Here is an 18,893-nt window from a genome sequence, read left to right on the forward strand (position 1 = left end):
TGAGCAGTGTTCTCCCACCAGTCACTAGTTCGGGGATAGGTCCACACCTCTGAGGTACGGGTGTATTGGTGTAGTAGTAGTGATGCACCATCTGAAAAATAATAGAATGAAAGGTAAACATTAATTATCCAGTTATGTTATATATCTACAGATGTATATAAATGTCAAAACATAAATAGATCCATCATTTGAATGATAATCTAAAAGGTAAACAATACGTCCCTAGTTATGTTAAATATCTGTTTATTAATAAAAACAGATTTAAAAAGATGTACAGAATATGAAAATAGTGCATTGAAAGGTATGCTTTACTGCCCTAATTTTCATTAAGATCTATATTAACATAAATGTTTAAACATTTATGTAAGCTTACGTTAAAGAACAATAATCAAACCAACGCCATATGTTACTTATATAATATATCTCATAGGGCTAAGTTATATATCATCAATTTAGGTTCGCACCGAATATAATGAGAAAAATCCACTATATTATGTAATTTAACAACTTTTACCATTTCCATCCATTGTGTGCGTTTCTGCTTTCGCTGCATCCGGTTTGCACTTCGCAAAATCGCTCTTTTTCGCCTTGCAGCTAGCATGAGCTTTCGGCGTAAATGCCGCTGAGCATCCATCTTCGCATCTAGGCTGCACTGCCTCATCTTCCACCATGAAAACACTAAAAGGAGCAAACAAACAGCTGCTTCGGTTCTCTCCATTTTGCTCAATCAATAGTCACACTATAGTGCCCTATCTTCATAACTCATTTTTCCCGCTGAAAGGGGAGGGGTTTTGTGACGTTTGATCCAAGGAGGTGTGTAAAGGGCGGGCTTCAGTTTTGTGCAGTGGGGCTACTGGCTCGACAGTGGAAATGCTGTTTGCTTTTGGTCTTGGTGCTTGCGACTCGAGGACATTGGCCCCGCTCGGCATGCTCTTAGCCCTGGCTTGCACTGGCCCGACAGTTTAATTTTTATCATTACATTATGGAAAATAATGAACTTTTTCACAATATGCTAATTTTTTTAGAAGGACCTGTATATATATATATATATATATATATATATATATATATATATATATATATATATATATATATATATATATATATATATATATATATATATAAATTCTTATGTTTTATTTGAGTTTGTGTAATTTATATATTTCTTCATGATTTTGAAGTTGTCTTAGTTTTTATCTTTTTTTTTTTTTTTTTTTTTTTTTGTAGTGTGTCTGTGAGGTTGTTGTGTTTCACTTTTCTTTTGTTGGTTGCTGTTTTCCAGCCTCTCAACCAACTGGTCATTGTGTTGGCCGGACGCAGCCCCTTGATCAGCGTGGCAGAACTGACCTGGCGAACTGGCCTATTGGTTGAAACTGTGATGCATGTTCGTTTCAATGTGTTTTTAATAATTCTTTTAATAGTCTTATTGTTCCTTTGTTTCTTCAGGATTTGGGCAGCCAGCTGCAGAGAATCGGCATCTCTTCTGTGGTGGCAGGTAGAGATGAAAAATCATGATTTTTCATGGTCGATTCTGATACCGATTTTTTACAAGCAAACTGGACGATTCCGATTACGATTTTTTTTTTATGGAACAAACAAGAAAGAAGGAAAGTATGCATAAACAAGATGTTTATTATTTAATAGGCCAAACTGGCTTTTGGATATTGAAAACAAGCTATTTATGACCGATCAACCAGTGCATCCCTAGTGGCAGGTCTCTTGCCTGAATGCAGTGTTCACAGTGAGGTGTGGTATGCAATGGTGTGAGTGTAAACTTGACTGCTGGGTTCCTATACAGACTATACAGTTTGGCCAACCCTTATTCTGGATTGGTAGACTCTGTGTGAGTGATTGTTTTTTCAGAATTTATTGTGTATGTTTCTATAATATAAAATAAAAATTGTTATTGTTTAAATTGACACCTCCTCGTCTGTTATCTGACTCAGCCTTTACGAACATGTGAGCCTGGAGGGCGATCCCCAGTAGTAAGCATAGGTGGTTAACCAGGGTAGTTCCTTAGATAGTTGTAGTTCCTTAGAATTCGTTTTACACATACTGCCACAATGGAAAAGGAATGTAATATGCATGTTTAATTAAAAAAATACAAATAATCAACAAACATAAGGAATGTCAGAGCCTTATGGAAAATAACTAACTGGTGCTCAACTGGCACCACAAGCGCTAGAATCAACTGAAATGAGAAAATGTTTCTCAAATTTAGGAGCACTCAGCAAAGGAGCATTTGATGATAAAGCTTAACATTTTCAAAGACTTTGAATGTAGGCCTCTCTGGGCTCAACAGATCAAAGGTGAAAGTGAAGTGTGGCCAAGTATGGTGACCCATATTCTGAAATTGTGCTCTGCATTTAAACCATCCAAGTGCACACAAACACCCAGAGCAGTGGACAGGCATATTGCTGCAGCACAAGGGGAGCAGTTGGGGGTTTGATACTCAGTCGTGGTATTGAGGGTGGAAGAGAGCTCTTGTTATTCACTCATCCCCACAAAAATACCTACTGGACCTGAGACTTAAACCTGCAACCTTTGGGTAGCAAGTCCAGCTTTCTAAACATTGCGCCACAACTGCTTCCCTCTAGCTGTTTGAGGTGCACTCACAAAATCCTCCATAGTACTTCAGCATTCCTAGGAAATGCCACAGTTCAAGAGGGGACTGTGTGTGGAAACTACAGATAGCATCCATTTTAGCATCGATGGGTCTTACAGATCCTTGCCCAACTGTGTCTCAGAGCCTTTTTTTTCTAATTCACATTTGGCAAGATTAATGGGCAGATTAGAGAAAAGCTCTAGTAGTTCAGACCAGGAAAAACTATAGAGAACAACATTATCCAAGTTAGCATTGTATTCTCTACTTTCAAAAGGTTGAATTAGCCAAGAACTAAAACTTGGTTCTGTTCAATTATGAGGAAGTAAATGATTCACCTACCTACGTATTTCTACTTGAATGGAATTCACTCAACAGGCATGCTGTTTTATCAGTTGGGCCATAGCAACATAAATGTTATGCTCAGTGACACGAGATCTGGTTAGCTGGCCCAGTGTTTTGTAATTCGCTAACCGCCTTGTGCAAGCTAGTATAAGCTCCACTGAGAAAATGACATTGACACTCTTACTGTTCTAGACTAACCCTAATTTTTTTAAATCAAACAGGCATATTACATTCCCTCTCGATTGTGGCAGTATGTGTAAAAGGAAATACTAGGGAACTACCCTAGTTAACCAACTAAATCACCCCAGGGGCCTACTACCAGGGATTGGTTGATCAGCGCGGCAGAACTGACCTAGCGAACTGGCTTGTTGGTTGAAACTGTGATGTGTGTTAATTTTAATGTGCTATTAAAAATTGTGAAATGGTTGTCTTATTGTTCCTTTGTTTCTTCAGAATTTGGGTGGCCAGCTTCAGAGAATCAGCATCTCTTCTGTGGTGGTGGGTCTCTTGCCTGAATGCAGTGTTCACAGTGAGGTGTGGTGTGAGTGTACACTTGACTGCTGGGTTCCTTAGACTAGTGTGGCAAACCCTAATTCTGGATTAGTAAACTGTGTGTGAGTGATTGTTTTTACTGAATTTAGTGTGGTATGTTTCTATAATCTAAAATAAAGATAGTTATTTTTTTAAATTGACACCTCCTTGTCTGTTATCTGACTCGGCCTTACGAACCTGTGAGCCAGGAATATTTTTCTGTGAAGGGCAATCCCCGGTAGTAGGCCCCCGGGGTGGTGTAGTTGGTTAACCAGGGTAGTTCCTTGTTCCTTGAGTTGTATTTCTTTTAACACATACTGCCACAATGGAAAAGGAATGTAATATGCATGTTTGATTAAAAAAATACAAACAATCACATCAGAGCCTTATGTAAAATAACTAACTGGTGCTCAACTGGCACCACAAGCGCTTGAATCAACTGAAATGAATTTTTTTCTCAAATTTAGGAGCACTCAGCACAGGAGCATTTGATAATAAGCTTTAGCATTTTCAAAGACTTTGAATGTAAGCCTCTCTTGGCTTAACAGATCAATCAGTGGTGAAAGTGAAAGTAAGTGTGGCCAAGTATGGTGACCCATATTCTGAATTTGTGGTCTGCATTTAAACCATCCAAGAGCACAGGAACACTCAGAGAAGTGGGCAGCCATATTGCTGCAGCACAAGGGGAGCAGTTGGGGGTTTGATGCCTTCGTCAAGGGTCTCACCTCAGTCATGGTATTGAGGGTGGAAGAGAGCGCTGGTTATTCACTCAACCCCACAAAAATACCTTTGGGTAACAAGTCCATCTTTCTAACCATTACACCACAACTGCCCCCCTCTAACTGTTCAGTGTGCACTCACAAATCTCTGCCAAAATCCTCAATAGTACTTCAGCATCCCTAGAAAACGATACAGTTCAAGATGGGATTGTGTGGGGAAACCACTGCTCCGGGTGTGTGCTCACAGTGTGTGTGTGTGTGTTCACTGCTCTGTGTGTGTGCATTTCGGATGGGTTAAATTCAGAGCACAAATTCTGAGTATGGGTCACCATACTTGGCTGAATGTCACTTCACTTCACTTCACTTCACTACAGATAGCATCCATTTTAGCATAGAATGCCCAACTGTGTCTCAGAGTCCCTGCCCAACTGCCCAAGCTGCCCAACTGTGTCTCAGAGTCTTTTTTCTAATTCACATTTGGCAAGATTAATGGGTAGATTAGAGAAAGGCTTTAGAAGTTCAGACCAGGAAAAACTATAGAGAACAACATTATCCAAGTTAACATTATATTCTATTCTTTCAAAAGGTTGAATTAGCCAAGAACCAAAACTCTGTTCTGGTCAATTATGAGGAAGTAAATGATTCACCTACCCACGCATTTCCATTTTAATGGAATCAAAAGGTGGAACTCACTAGGCATGTGGTTCTATGAAGTTCCTCCCTCAGAAATACGCAATGAGGTTCAACTGGTTAGCTGGACCAGTGTTTTGTGATTCACTAACCACCTAGTGCCTAGTATAAGCTCCTGTGAGAACATTTTGATTAACGCTTTTGCTGTTCTAGACTAATCCTTTTATTGCTGCAACCCTAAAAACCAGTATGCAAGAGGGTAAAATGCTCTGACCTTCCTTATGTTTGTTGAATTTTTTTTTTTTTTTTTGGCAGTATGTGTAAAAGGAAATACAACTATCTAGAGATCTACCCTGGTTAACCAATGTAACAAATTAGCTCAAAGTGAGATGTACATAATTAATAATAACAGGTTATTATTAACTACATTCATCTTCAGGAATTACTTATAGCATTATAGCATTAATAGTATAATAAAATGATTTGTTCAACTGCGGGGCGGACAGTGTTAATCATTTATTGACTCTAAGTAAAATTATTTATCTGGCCACAAAAAAATATTTTACTACTAATACATTTCTCCCAGAGGATGTAACGAAACTGGAACGTTAAAGTGACTTCGTCCTGTGAGCAGCAAACACGGGCAACCAAGTGTGAAAACATATGGATGTTTATTAAACTACACTACAGGGGAACATACAACATCAGACTAAACACAAACATACACACATTAAACATAGATGCCAACGCAAGGAAAGCATTGATAGAGAGAGAGAGAGTGCACTGCAGAGAGAGTGGAGAGTCATGGCAGCATTTACTCATAAACCAAATCACAACCTGTTAAGAACCATCAAAGATCTCATCACCTTAATTAAAAGGGGTCAAAGAATGTCATAGCATTATGTAAAATAACTAACTGGTGCTCAACTGGCACCACAAGCGTTAGAATCAACTGAAATGAGAAAATGTTTCTCAGATTTAGGAGTACTCAGCACAGGAGCATTTGATAATAAAGCTTTAGCATTTTCAAAGGCAGAAATTGACTGTAGGCCTCTCTGGGCTCAACAGATCAATCAAAGGTGAAAGTGAAAGTAAAGTGCAACCAAGTATAGTGACTCTTACAGAACCCTGCCCAACTGTGTCGCAGTGGCTTTTCAAATTCACACTTGACAAGGTTAATGGTTAGATTAGAGAAAAGCTCTAGATGTTCAGACAAGGAAGAACTATACAGAACAATATTGTCCAAGTAAGCATTATATCCTATTCTTTCTAAAGGTTGAATTAGCCAAGAACTAAAACTCGGTTCTCATCAATTGTGAGAAAGTAAATGATTCACCTCCCTACGCAATTCCCTTTTAATGAGGTTCACTCAACAGGAATGCTGTTTTACCAGTTCGGCCATACCAGCATAAATGTTACGATCAGTCACATGAGATCAGGTAAGGACAACAGAAAAGAGAAAGGAGAATGAGCTTACCAACTCAACATCAGCATCTGAACTTTAGAAAAGTATCGAAACATGAAGTTCGAACCCTGATCTGACAGAATCATTCTGGAATGCCAAAAACAGACATAAAACTTAAGATGTATTTGATCAGCTTTTTCTGAAGGCTTGATTGTGTTTATGGGGTGCAAACAAAAACAAATTATTTTCCATTTCTTTACCTTTATTCTTATTGTTTTAATTGATTATTTTTGGAGGTATTCCGGGGGAAGAGATTTATTTCTCTTAACTGGTAATCCTCTGAAGATTAAGAAGGTTGTAGTTAATTTTGTGGATCGGTAGATAGGTCTGGAGTGTGCTTACTTGATTCTTATTATTTTTTATAATGAAACATTTGATTTGACTTCATTAAGCAATCGAGGGTCGAAACATTGGACAACTGTCGGAAAAAGCATTTGTTTGTTATTGCTCAGCAGTATGAGATATCTGTTTCTAGAGCATTACTTAAAAAAAGAGTTGAACGCTTGTTTGCTGGCCAGTCTTATTGAAAAAGGGGTGTTACGTGATGACGCTGAAGTAATGCAGCAGGGTGAACCATCAGTCTCCTATAGCTCCTGTTACGCCATTGAATGCTGGTATGGTAGGTCCACTGTAATTCTGCACCTGCCTTTACATCAGATTCTTAATCGACAGCTGCGTTTAGTGTGGTGAAGAATATTGTCCTGGTGCCACCTTTCAGAGAAAAAGAGGTTGAAGGATACTTTCAGGCTTTTGAAGCTATAGCTGTGGCTTTAAAATGGCTCTAATTTTCTGTCAAGGGTTTTTTTGAAAAACGTTGAATGCCTTGTATTTCACACATTGTATCTAGTGTGCTCCACCCGGAATCTCAGGGTGTCCTTGAACGTTGGCATCAGACTTTAAAGTCTTCTTTCCGTAAATATTGTCTCAAAACTGAGTATGATTAGGATGATGGTGTCCTGCTGGTGCTGTTTGCTGTTCACGAGGGGAGACAGGAGTCCTTTGGATTCAGCCCAGCTGAATTGGGTTTTTGGCCACAATGTGCAGGGACCCTTTAAAGGTTTTAAAAGATCGATGTTATCAATGATGTTATCGATGAATCAATGTTCTTGATTTTATTACGCAATGTCGTAAGAACATGCACTTAGTCGTTCCCAAGAGAAAATGAAGCGGCAATATGATAAGTGTGCAGTTGTGCAGAATTTAGAATTTTGTGCCGGGGGGGGAAAGGTTCTGGTACTGTTGCTCTTGCCGGGTGCTGCTCTTGCTGCACGTTTTTCAGGGCCCTATGTCGTTATGAAAAGTGTGAGCGAGACCGATTATGTGCTTCATACTCCAGATCGACATAGGAAAGCGCCTCTATGTCATGTGAACATGTTGAAAATGTATTCGGGGCAATCAAATGACACTACCGTGACAGGTATCCTCTCTGAGTTAACCACAGAGAATGAAAAAGTGAACCCTGTATTGTCTGTGTTGAATGCACAGTTTAGTGAGGATGGATTGGAAGTTCACTGTGAGATGCTGATGGGTGGCTTTTAGATAACTCTGAGTGTTTCAATTCTCTAGAGGAGCAGTTGTCTTTTTTAGATGCTGATCAAAAGAGGGATGTTATGGAGTTGATAAAGTATTATCCTGTTTTGTTTAATGACATTCCCTCCTGTACTTCAGTGTTACAGCATGATATCGATCTGGGTTCTGTCACACCAAGCAAACAACACGCGTATTGATGTTCTATAGACAAAAAATATGGGAAATGAAAACCGAAGTAGTGTATTTGTTGGAGAATAATTTCTCAAGTCTGAGTAAAAGCCTGTGGAGTTCTCCTTGTAAGGGTGGGAAATATCTCGATATTTAAGATATATTGAGATATTTTTTAAACCCAATTTGGATTTTGACATATTGTGTATATAGACATGTGGTTTATATTTAATTCTGATTCCACCACTTGCTTGTTTGCCTTCTATGTGCTGTGCCCCCGTTCGCTCGCACTCCGCCTCCTTGCTTTTGTTCCCCTTCCCCATGCGTGTTGTCTCATTGAGCATGGCGGCGTCCGCAACCAGCCCGGGGGCTACAGAACTCGTCTCAAAAATAAGGACAACTGCCTCCATTATATGGAGATACTTAGGTTTTAAGGCGTCGGATGAACAGCAGACAGATGTCTACTACCGTGAATGTCGAAAGTTGGTGCCAACCAAAGCTTCTAGCACCATAAAACTTTTTCACCATTTACAGACAAGGCACAAGCACGCATACGAGGAGTGCGCCAGACTAAGGTTCCTGGCCACTAAACTCACTAGCTCTGGCAACACTCTACACACTACAAACATTACACAGATAACACTCCACAAATCTTTAACACGGAGTGTAAAATATGAAAGAAAGAGCGCAAGGTGTTGTAGCATCACCGAGTCCATTGCATTTTATATAGCGGTGGACATGGCACCCATTTCTGTCATTGAACAATGTGGCTTTATACGCATTCTAAAAATACTTGATCCAAGATACAGTTTACCTAGTCGGCATTACTTTGCGAGACAAGAACTCCTACAACTGTACAATACGGAGAGAGAGTGGCTTGCTGCTGATTCGGAGATGGTTACTTACTATGCCCTGACTACAGACATGTGGAGCAGCAGGACATGCAAGTCTTATATGTGCGTGTAATAATAAAACACCATAATCTTCGGGAAGAAGGAGGCGGGAACCGGCAGACAATCAAACTGAAACTTTAATTACAAAAATAAACACAAAACAGCGCATCAGCCCCTCACGGACGACTGATGCACGCAAATAAAAAGCAAAACCTAAATTAAAGCCCAGGCCTGGTCCTTCTCTGTCGTCGCTCCAGTTTTATATCCTTCCATCTCCAGACCGGTGGTGGGTCACAGGTGTAGCTCATCTCCAATCACTCCACCGGCCTCACTCCTCCTTCCCACGTCCCTCAGCCCCGCCCCACTCGTCACAGTGTGTCTCCATACATTATATTTTGGACTGGAAGATTAAAAGCACATGCCCTCAGAGACGTTACAACAACCTGGATGTTAAATCCAAATGGACCCGTGGCCATTACCACTGACAATGGAGCAAATATCATCTGCGCAGTCTAAAACAACAACTGGCAGAGGATGCAATGTGTTGGTCACAGACTACATTTGGCGATTGGTGAGTGCAATATACCTGGTCTTACATGGGCATGTGTGTGTGTGTGTGTGTGTGTGTGTGTGTGTGTGTTTCTGGCTGTTTGCACTTGTAGGTTAGTCTGCTTGGGACTGCCTGGGTGTGAAATGATTGATTGTTTTGGGGAAAATATTTTAGCAGTGGGAAACTGGTTGCATTGAAAGAGAGGGGCATCTGCGAAGCACAGAGTTTGCTAGGTGATCAGGGGAGCTCTGCAGGTGTTGACAAAGCTGTGCCTCAGTCTGCACAAGAGAGTGCCATAGCAGATCCTGTGCCCCCCATTGCTGAAAAGAAAAACCCCTTACTCTTCTTCATTCACACCTCGCGAGCCCATTGAGAATGAGCTGTCAAGCTATTTACAGGCTGTATGTTTGGAGAGAGAGGCAGATCCACTACAATGGAGGCAGGAACATAAGGTTGCCTATCCATCACTGAGCACCCTAGCAAAAAGTACCTCTGTGTGCCTGCCACTAGCAGTCCTTCTGAAAGGATCTTCAGCTGCAGTGGAAATATAGTTACTTGTCTTACTGGTCTGTTGTGTGTCAACAATCTTTTGTGTGCGAAGTATCTTTTTTGCAGTGCTCCAGTCCTGTTAACTCCTGACCTGTCCCTACCATTCATGTTGGAGGAGGATGCAAGTGTGACGGGAGCGGGAGCTGTCCTGTCGCAAGATGGTGCTGACGGGTTTTCTCATAATGTGTCTTACATTTTTACTAAGTTCAGTCAGCCTCAGCTGAATTATTCGACTATAGAGAAAGAGACATTAGGGATGTTAATTGCGTTACAACATTTTGATGTTTTTCTGGGGGATGCTTCCTTACCTGTGGTGGTTTTTACTGACCACAATCCTTTGGTATTTCTGTCATGTATGTACAATCATAACCAGTGCTTAATGCGTTAGGCCTTGATGGCCCAAAAATATACCTTAGAAATTAAGCACAAGAAGGGTAATGACAATATTGCTGCAGATGCTCTTTCGCGAGGATAATGTAGCCTTCCATGTATGTTGTTTAGGTGGGGGAGTGTTACGGTCAGTGGCTTGGTCTGTGTCTGTGTCCTCCCTTGTTTTTCTTGGCATTACTCTATCCTTTTGGAGAGTGTACACACTCTATCTCTCTCTTAGGTGGACGCACCTGTTCGTGAATTGAGTGGCTGATTAATGGAGCTGATTGATACCTGTATAAACATCAACACAGAGGAGAAAGAAGGTTGTCGACAAATCTTGTGGGCTAGCCAGCAAACAAGCATTTTTATATTTAGTTTTCTTTCTTTGTTAGGATTTGTCTATTCTGTACAATTTCATTCCCTGATTGGTATGTTCATTATTATTGTGACGTCTGTTGTGAGTGAGTGAGTGAGTGAGTGAATAAATAGATTTGAGTGACTTCAATATTTACTCGTTCTTGTTTATGCTATGTAGATCTCTTCTTATTAGTATTATTAGTAATTCTTATTAGTAATCTTATTAGATTAGTAAACTGTGTGTGAATGATTGGTTTTACTGAATTTAGTGTGGTATGTTTCTATAATCTAAAATAAAGATTGTTATTGTTAAAACTGACAACCCTTCGTCTGTTATCTGACTCAGCCTTTACGAACCTGTGAGCCTGGAATATTTTTTCTGTGAAGGCTGAGTCCCGCTAGTAGGCCCCAGGGGTGGCGTAGGTGGTTAACCAGGGTAGCTCCCTAGATAGTTGTATTTCCTTTAACACATACTGCCACAATGGAAGAAGAATGTAAAATGCATGTTTGATTAAAAAAATACAAATAATCAACAAACATAAGGAATGTCAGAGCATTATGTAAAATAACTAACTGGTGCTCAACTGGCACCATAAGCGCTAGAATCAACTGAAATGAGAAAATGTTTCTCAAATTTAGGAGCACTCAGCACAGGAGTATTTGATAATAAAGCTTTAGCATTTTCAAAGACATACTTTGAATGTAAGCTTCTCTGAGCTCAACAGATCAATCAGAGGTGAAAGTGAAAGTGAAGTGCGCCCAAGTATGGTGACACACACACGTTGTGAAACGTTGTGCATTTTTACTTTCTCAAAAAAACTCTGTATGATTTATAAGCGTTTTGAAAAATGGGGACATGGGTTATGTCCTCATAAGTCACCCTCTCCTTGTAATACCTGTGTCATACCCATGTCATTATACAGAGTTGTATCCTGATATTTCACAAAAACAAGTGAAAGCGCACACACACACACACACACACAGCAGTGGGCAGCCATATTGTTGCAGCACCCATGGAGCAGTTGGGGGTTTAGTGCTCTGATCAAGGGTCTCACCTCAGTCATGGTATTGAAAGAGATTAGAAGAGAGCCCTGGTTATTCACTCGCCCCCACAAAAATACCTACCGGACCTGAGACTTGAACCCACAACCTTTGGGTAACAAGTCCAACTTTCTAACCATTACACCACAACTGACCCCTCTAACCATTCGGTGTGCACTGACAAACTTAAGAAAAATACTCAATAGTACTTCAGCATCCCTAGAAAATGATACAGTTCAAGATGGGATTGTGTGGGGAAACTACAGATAGCATCCATTTTAGCATCGATGGTTCTTACAGAGCCCTGCCAAACTGTGTCGCAGTGGCTTTTCAAAATTCACACTTGACAAGGTTAATGGTTAGATTAGAGAAAAGCTCTAGACGTTCAGACCAAGAAGAACTATACAGAACAATATTGTCCAAGTAAGCATTATACCCTGTTCTTTCAAAAGGTTGAATTAGCCAAGAACTAAAACTTGGTTCTCATCAATGTTGAGAAAGTAAATGATTCACCTCCCTACGCAATTCCCTTTTAATCAGATTCACTCAACAGGAATGCTGTTTTACCAGTTCGGCCATACCAGCATAAATGTTATGATCAGTCACATGAGATCAGGTAAAGACAACAGAGAAGAGAAAGGAAAATGAGCTTACCAACTCAACATCAGCATCTGAACTTTAGAAAAGTATCGAAACATGAAGTTCGAACCCTGATCAGACAAAATTGTTCTGGAATTTCCTAAAACAGACATAAAACTTAAGATGTATTTGATCAGCTTTTTCTGAAGGCTTGATTGTGTTTATGGGATGCAGTATAACGCGTTCATGCTTCGTTTATCAAAACTAAAACACATTATAATCAATCTTTTTTACCTTTATTCGTATTGTTTTAATTTATTATTTATTGGAGGTATTCCGGGGGAAGAGATTTATTTCTCTTAACTGGTAATCCTCTGAAGATTAAGAAGGTTGTAGTTAATTTTGTGGATCGGTAGATAGGTCTGGAGTGTGCTTACTTGATTCCTATTATTTTTTATAATTGCAACGTTTGATTTGAACAACATTATTAAGCAACTGAGGGTCGAAACATTGGACAACTGTCGAAAAGATGATTTGTTTCTTATTGCTCAGCAGTATGAGATATCTGTTTCTAGAGTATTACTTAATAAAAAGAGTTGAACGATTGTTTGTTGGCCAGTCTTAGAATTGGGAAAACAAAAGGAGATGGTATTCGAAAATAAATCATGTGTAGACTCTAGAGTGAGTAATGTTAACTCCATAGAAGTTGCAAATGATGCCAGTAATTCTGCACCTGCCTTTATATCAGATTCTTCAGCTGCATTTAGTGTGGTGAAGAATATTTTCCTGGTGCAACCTTTCAGAGAAAAAGAGGTTGAAGGATACTTTCAGGCTTTTGAGTGCATAGCTATGGCTTTAAAATGTCCAAACAAAACTTTGTCATTGATGCTGCTGTGTAAGCTCAAGAGGAAGGCACAGGAGGTGTGTGGATCATTATCTTTAGAGGAGAGTGTTCAGTATGATGCAGTAAAAAATCTTGCAGGCATACAAGTTAGGGCCAGAGCACTATCGGCAATGTTTTAGTATGACTAAAAAATCTGCTTCCCAAATGTATGTTGAATTTACTCAGGAAAAGTGTGTATTATTTGATAGGTGGATTAAAGCCTGCAAGGCTCCTGATTATGAATCTCTGCACGAACTTCAACTTACTGAAGAGTTAAAAAATTCAGTCCCAGAATGTACACCTCTTTATTTGAACAAACAAAAAGTAACTACTGTGCAACAAGCAGCTTTTTTGGCCGATGAATAGCTTTGATGCATAAAACTACCTTTGTTAGATTCCGTTCCTCTCCATCGAGTATGGCTTACATCTGACTTGGTGTCAGGGTTCTTCAATGTTTCAGTTAGTTCTTTTCCTGTAAAGGGCGTTGAGTTTATTATGGGAAATGATATTGGCGGTGGTAAGGTTATGCCAGTGTTACATGTTACTAATATACCACATGTTGAAACGTACCCTGATCAACTCGCACAGAAATTCCCTGATGTGTTTTCAGTCAGTGCAGTGTCAACAAGAGCTCAGGTGAAGGCAGCATGGCAGCATGAAGTGGATTTGTGCGATACCTTGCTGGCTGATGTTTCTGAAGATGGTAAGTTGCTTAACGAACAAATAGGCAAATCGGAGTTAAATCTTAAAAGTGTGGCTGTGCCAGAAATGGCTGCATTTTTGCCGTGAGTCACTTATTGAAGATCAAAATAATGATCATACCCTTGAGAGATGTCGTGCAAGTGCTAATGATGCCGGATCACAATCAGATAAGCACCAATATTATTAGGACAAGGACATTTTAATGCATAAATGGAATGCACGCTCATTCATTGAAGATAATGAGTGGGCTTCTGTGAACCAAATTGTTGTCCCTTCTAAATTTCGACAGCATGTTCGTTTAGAAGAGATATTTTTTAAACACGATATTGATTTTGACATATTGTGTATATAGACATGTGGTTTATATTTAATTCTGATCCCACCACTTTGCTTGTCTGCCTTCTATGTGCTGTGCTCGCCCCCGTTCGCTCGCACTCCGCCTCCTTGCTTTTGTTCCCCTTCCCCATGCGTGTTGTCTCATTGAACATGGCGGCGTCCGCAACCAGCCCGGAGGCTACAGAACTCGTCTCAAAAATAAGGACAACTGGCTCCATTATATGGAGATACTTAGGTTTTAAGGCGTCGGATAAACAGCAGACAGATGTCTACTGCCGTGAATGTCGAAAGTTGGTGCCAACCAAAGCTTCTAGCACCATAAAACTTTTTCATCATTTACAGACAAGGCACAAGCTCGCATACGAGGAGTGCGCCAGACTAAGGTTCCTGGCCACTAAACTCACTAGCTCTGGCAACACTCTACACACTACAAACATTACACAGATAACACTCCACAAATCTTTAACACGGAGTGTAAAATATGAAAGAAAGAGCGCAAGGTGTTGTAGCATCACCGAGTCCAGTGCATTTCACATAGCAGTGGACATGGCACTCATTTCTGTCATTGAACAATGTGGCTTTATACGCATTCTAAAAATACTTGATCCAAGATACAGTTTACCTAGTCGGCATTACTTTGCGAGACAAGAACTCCTACAACTGTACACTACAGAGAGAAAGTGGCTTGCTGCTGATTTGGAGATGGTTACTTACTATGCCCTGACTACAGACATGTGGAGCAGCAGGACATGCGAGCCTTATATGTGCGTCTCCATACATTATATTTTGGACTGGAAGATTAAAAGTGCATGCCTCAAACTACTTATTTCCCACAAGATCACACAGGTGAAAATATCCCAGAGGCCCTCAGAGACGTGACAACAACCTGGAAGTTAAATCCAAATGGACCCGTGGCCATTACCACTGACAATGGAGCAAATATCGTCTGCACAGTCCAAAACAACAACTGGCAGAGGATGCAATGTGTTGGTCACAGACTACATTTGGCGATTGGTGAGTGCAATATACCTGGTCTTACATGGGCGTGTGTGTATGTGTGTGTGTGGGTATGTGTGTGTGTGTGTGTATGTGTGTGTGTGTAGCTGTGTGCACTTGTAGGTTAGTCTGCTTGGGACTCCCTGGGTGTGAAATGTTTGTTTGGAATGAAGGGCGTGTGGCAAATAATCTGGTCTTAAAAAAAAAACAGTGTATTGCAGAATAATAAATTAAAAACACTCTCACACGCAAGACCTGTGCTCCACCTCTTTAACATCAGCCTCCTTGCTCCTGAGGAAGGTGACAGTGAGCTAACAAAGTCTAGCAAACAAACCATCCCGACTTACTTAAATGAAAAGTATTCAGAGCCCTCTACCAGTGACTTGCTGGACATTGCTTCCTTTATAGACCCATATTTTTAGGGGAAATATTTTAGCAGTGGGAAACTGGTTGCATTGAAAGAGAGGGTCATCTGCGAAGCACAGAGTTTGCTAGGTGATCAGGGGAGCTCTGCAGGTGTTGACAAAGCTGTGCCTCAATCTGCACAAAAGAGTGCCATAGCAGATCCTGTGCCCCATTGCTAAAAATAAAAAAAACAATAGCCAGTTTCTTTGTCCAAGATGCAACCCCTTACTCTTCTTCATTCACACCTCGTGAGTCCATTGAGAATGAGCTGTCAAGCTATTTACAGGCTGTATGTTTGGAGAGTGAGGCAGATCCACTACAATGGAGGCAGGAACATAAGGTTGCCTATCCATCACTGAGCACCCTAGCAAAAAGTACCTCTGTGTGCCTGCCACTAGCAGTCCTTCTGAAAGGATCTTCAGCTGCAGTGGAAATATAGTTACTTGTCAAAAGGCTGCACTTAAGCCTGACACAGTAGACAGATTGGTATTCCTTGCTCAAAATATTCAAACGTAAAAGAGTTACACAAACTTGTTTTTTGGCTATTTGTTGATGGTTTGATTCAGAAGTGTGCTGGTGAGTTTGAAAAAGAAGTTTGTAGGTGTTAATTTAATTTAATTTAATTTAATTTAATTTAAATGTATTTATCGTTTTATAGATTTAAATACACTCTACAGTAAATGCGTACATGGAAAGGATTTAAAATATCTCTATATTTAATTAAGTTCAAAACTTTATTAACGACACAATCGGTCCAATAAAGACACGTCAATAGCAACATATAAAAACACGCACAAGGACAAAATACACAATATCACGTATTTACCGGTGTACTAAAATGCCTGACTGAACTTAGCCAAGTTCATCAGTGTTAAAATTATAGTGTATGTACATTCTGATAACCTACACTTACACCTGTACATGAAATTACACAACACATCAGCGCAGGTTGGCACACGAGCACTGACAAACATTTGGCTTGCACTGCTCCTTGGCACCTTAAGTAGCAATCGCATACCATCATTATGAGTCTCTGCATGCTGCTCTTTCTATAATGCTGCCACAAATGACATAGAGTATACAAAGAGTATACATGACTGCCAATTTAACGTGTTAATTTAGTGTGGTAAGTTTTTTGTGTTTTTTTTTTTTTTTTGAAGAAGAAGAAGAAGAAAGGAATATAGTGGCATTGTTACATACGCATGACAATTTATTTAGTTTCTCAAGCAATTGCTTGTACTAAGTACGGCTGCCCCCTAGTGGTCTAATGTTTTGTTGCGTGTTTTTGTTTATCAGGTGCCGATTTCATTCACCTCAGCTCCTTATGAGACGAATGGTATATATGCCAGTAAAAATTTTACTGAAGTAAAACTAAAAGTACTTATAGAAATATTTACTCAAGTAAAAGTAAAAGTACTAGTCTGAAAAGTTACTTGAGTAGGAGTAATAAAAAGTATTGGATAAAAAAAAGTAGTTAGTTACTAGTTACTTTGGGTCATATACATATACATATAACATTTATATTTCATCAGCCTTGGCTTTACTCCAGTCTTCAATGTCACACAATCCTTCAGAAATAATTCCAGTATGTTAATCTACTATCAATGATGTTCTTTTTAGCTTTCTATTCATCAAATAATCCTAAACAAAATGTCACAGGTTCCAAAAAATATATTAAGCAGCAAAACTCTTTCAAGCACTGGTAATAAATCAATATATTAAAATTGTTTTATCATTATGAGTCAAAGGATCATTACTTCTGGAGTAACATCTGATGAAAAATCTGATTTGCATCACTGAAATAAATTCTTTTTTAAATTATGTAGGGTAAATTTGACCGCTTGAAGAAATCAGACATCAGCTTCTCTGTCACAATCGTGTATTTATTAGTAACCTATAGGCTATCTGTCATTCGTTTCGCGTAGTTTAGCTCCACGTTGCCTATCATAAAAAAACTATAAAGTTTTTGTTCGGGGGCTTTTAAAAAATAGAGATATTATCATTAATTCTATAAGTGACAGGCTATGTGGCTACAAATAAATAGAAACAGACTGGACTGAATAAGAAGGCTATTTTTATAAGCATAAAACAAATAAAAAATAAAAAAATCGAAATAAGTGTATTTCTGTGTGATTAATTTTGAGTCCTGATCAATTAATTCATTATGATCAATGTATAACTTATTCTATAGTAAAACATCCATGCTTTTGAATTTGAATATTTAACAAAGCATGCAAACAAACGGCTGCTTTTATCATGTTCGTGTGTGATCGCGCATGTTCCAGTAATTTATTTCTTATTAGCTTTCTGATAACTTCTCTTTGTTTGTGAAATTATGAGGTTGAATGACGTTGTTCCTGAGAGGCGTGTAAAGGGCGTGTTTTAGTGACGCTCAGTGGAGCTTCAGGTTCTGACTGTGGAAACCCTGCGCAATTCTGGCCTCGGTGCTATATGGAATTACATTTGTTTCAATAATAATGAACAAAACTTTTTAAAACTGAACGTAACTTTTTCAGAAACTATCAAAAATATGCCATTACAAAAGAAGAAAAACACTATGAAGATGAAAAAAAAAAGAAGAAAAACGAACAAATTTAACAGGCTCTTCAAATATGCTTCATTCTTTGTTAATGTTTTTCAAAGATTCGTTTTCACTAATCGTGAATTCTAAATTCATTGCCACAGATTTTGCTTACGTTTCACAGTTTTTCCTTTGGGGTTTTGACACAAACCTCTCGTGGGGGCGGGGTTAACAGTGATATACTCTGATTGAATAGTGAGCTTTTGATGGACAGGTGCTCTCTGACAGGGAAATACCACAGACAGTAAAAGAAATGGACACAACGACCCCATTGGAACTCAATTGAGACAAGTGAAGCCCATTTTTAGCGTTTTTTAGCACTTCCGTTTATGACTGGCAGACTCAAACTAAGCTTGATGATGCAGCAACCTGTCTGACAGATGTAAATCTTCTAGTAGCTGTGCGTGCAAACTGCCATCGTTAATCTTGCAGAGACGGCGAGCTTGAGCGGGGAGTTCTTTGGCTTGAGTGAGCAGGAGTAAGTATTCTGATTAATTATTTTGTATAGTATTTTAAAATGTAACGCCAGAATGCCATATTAAGTTAATTGCCTGCGAGCTTCTCCTCCTGTCTGTATGGTAATTTCTCTACTGTGCACAGAGTCAAGTGGTTATGACGCAATCGTTAGCCTATTTTTACAAAAACTGTTTCTATGGGGC

Source organism: Carassius gibelio, chromosome A18, assembly GCF_023724105.1.
Source record: "Carassius gibelio isolate Cgi1373 ecotype wild population from Czech Republic chromosome A18, carGib1.2-hapl.c, whole genome shotgun sequence".
Taxonomy (NCBI): Eukaryota; Metazoa; Chordata; class Actinopteri; order Cypriniformes; family Cyprinidae; genus Carassius; species Carassius gibelio.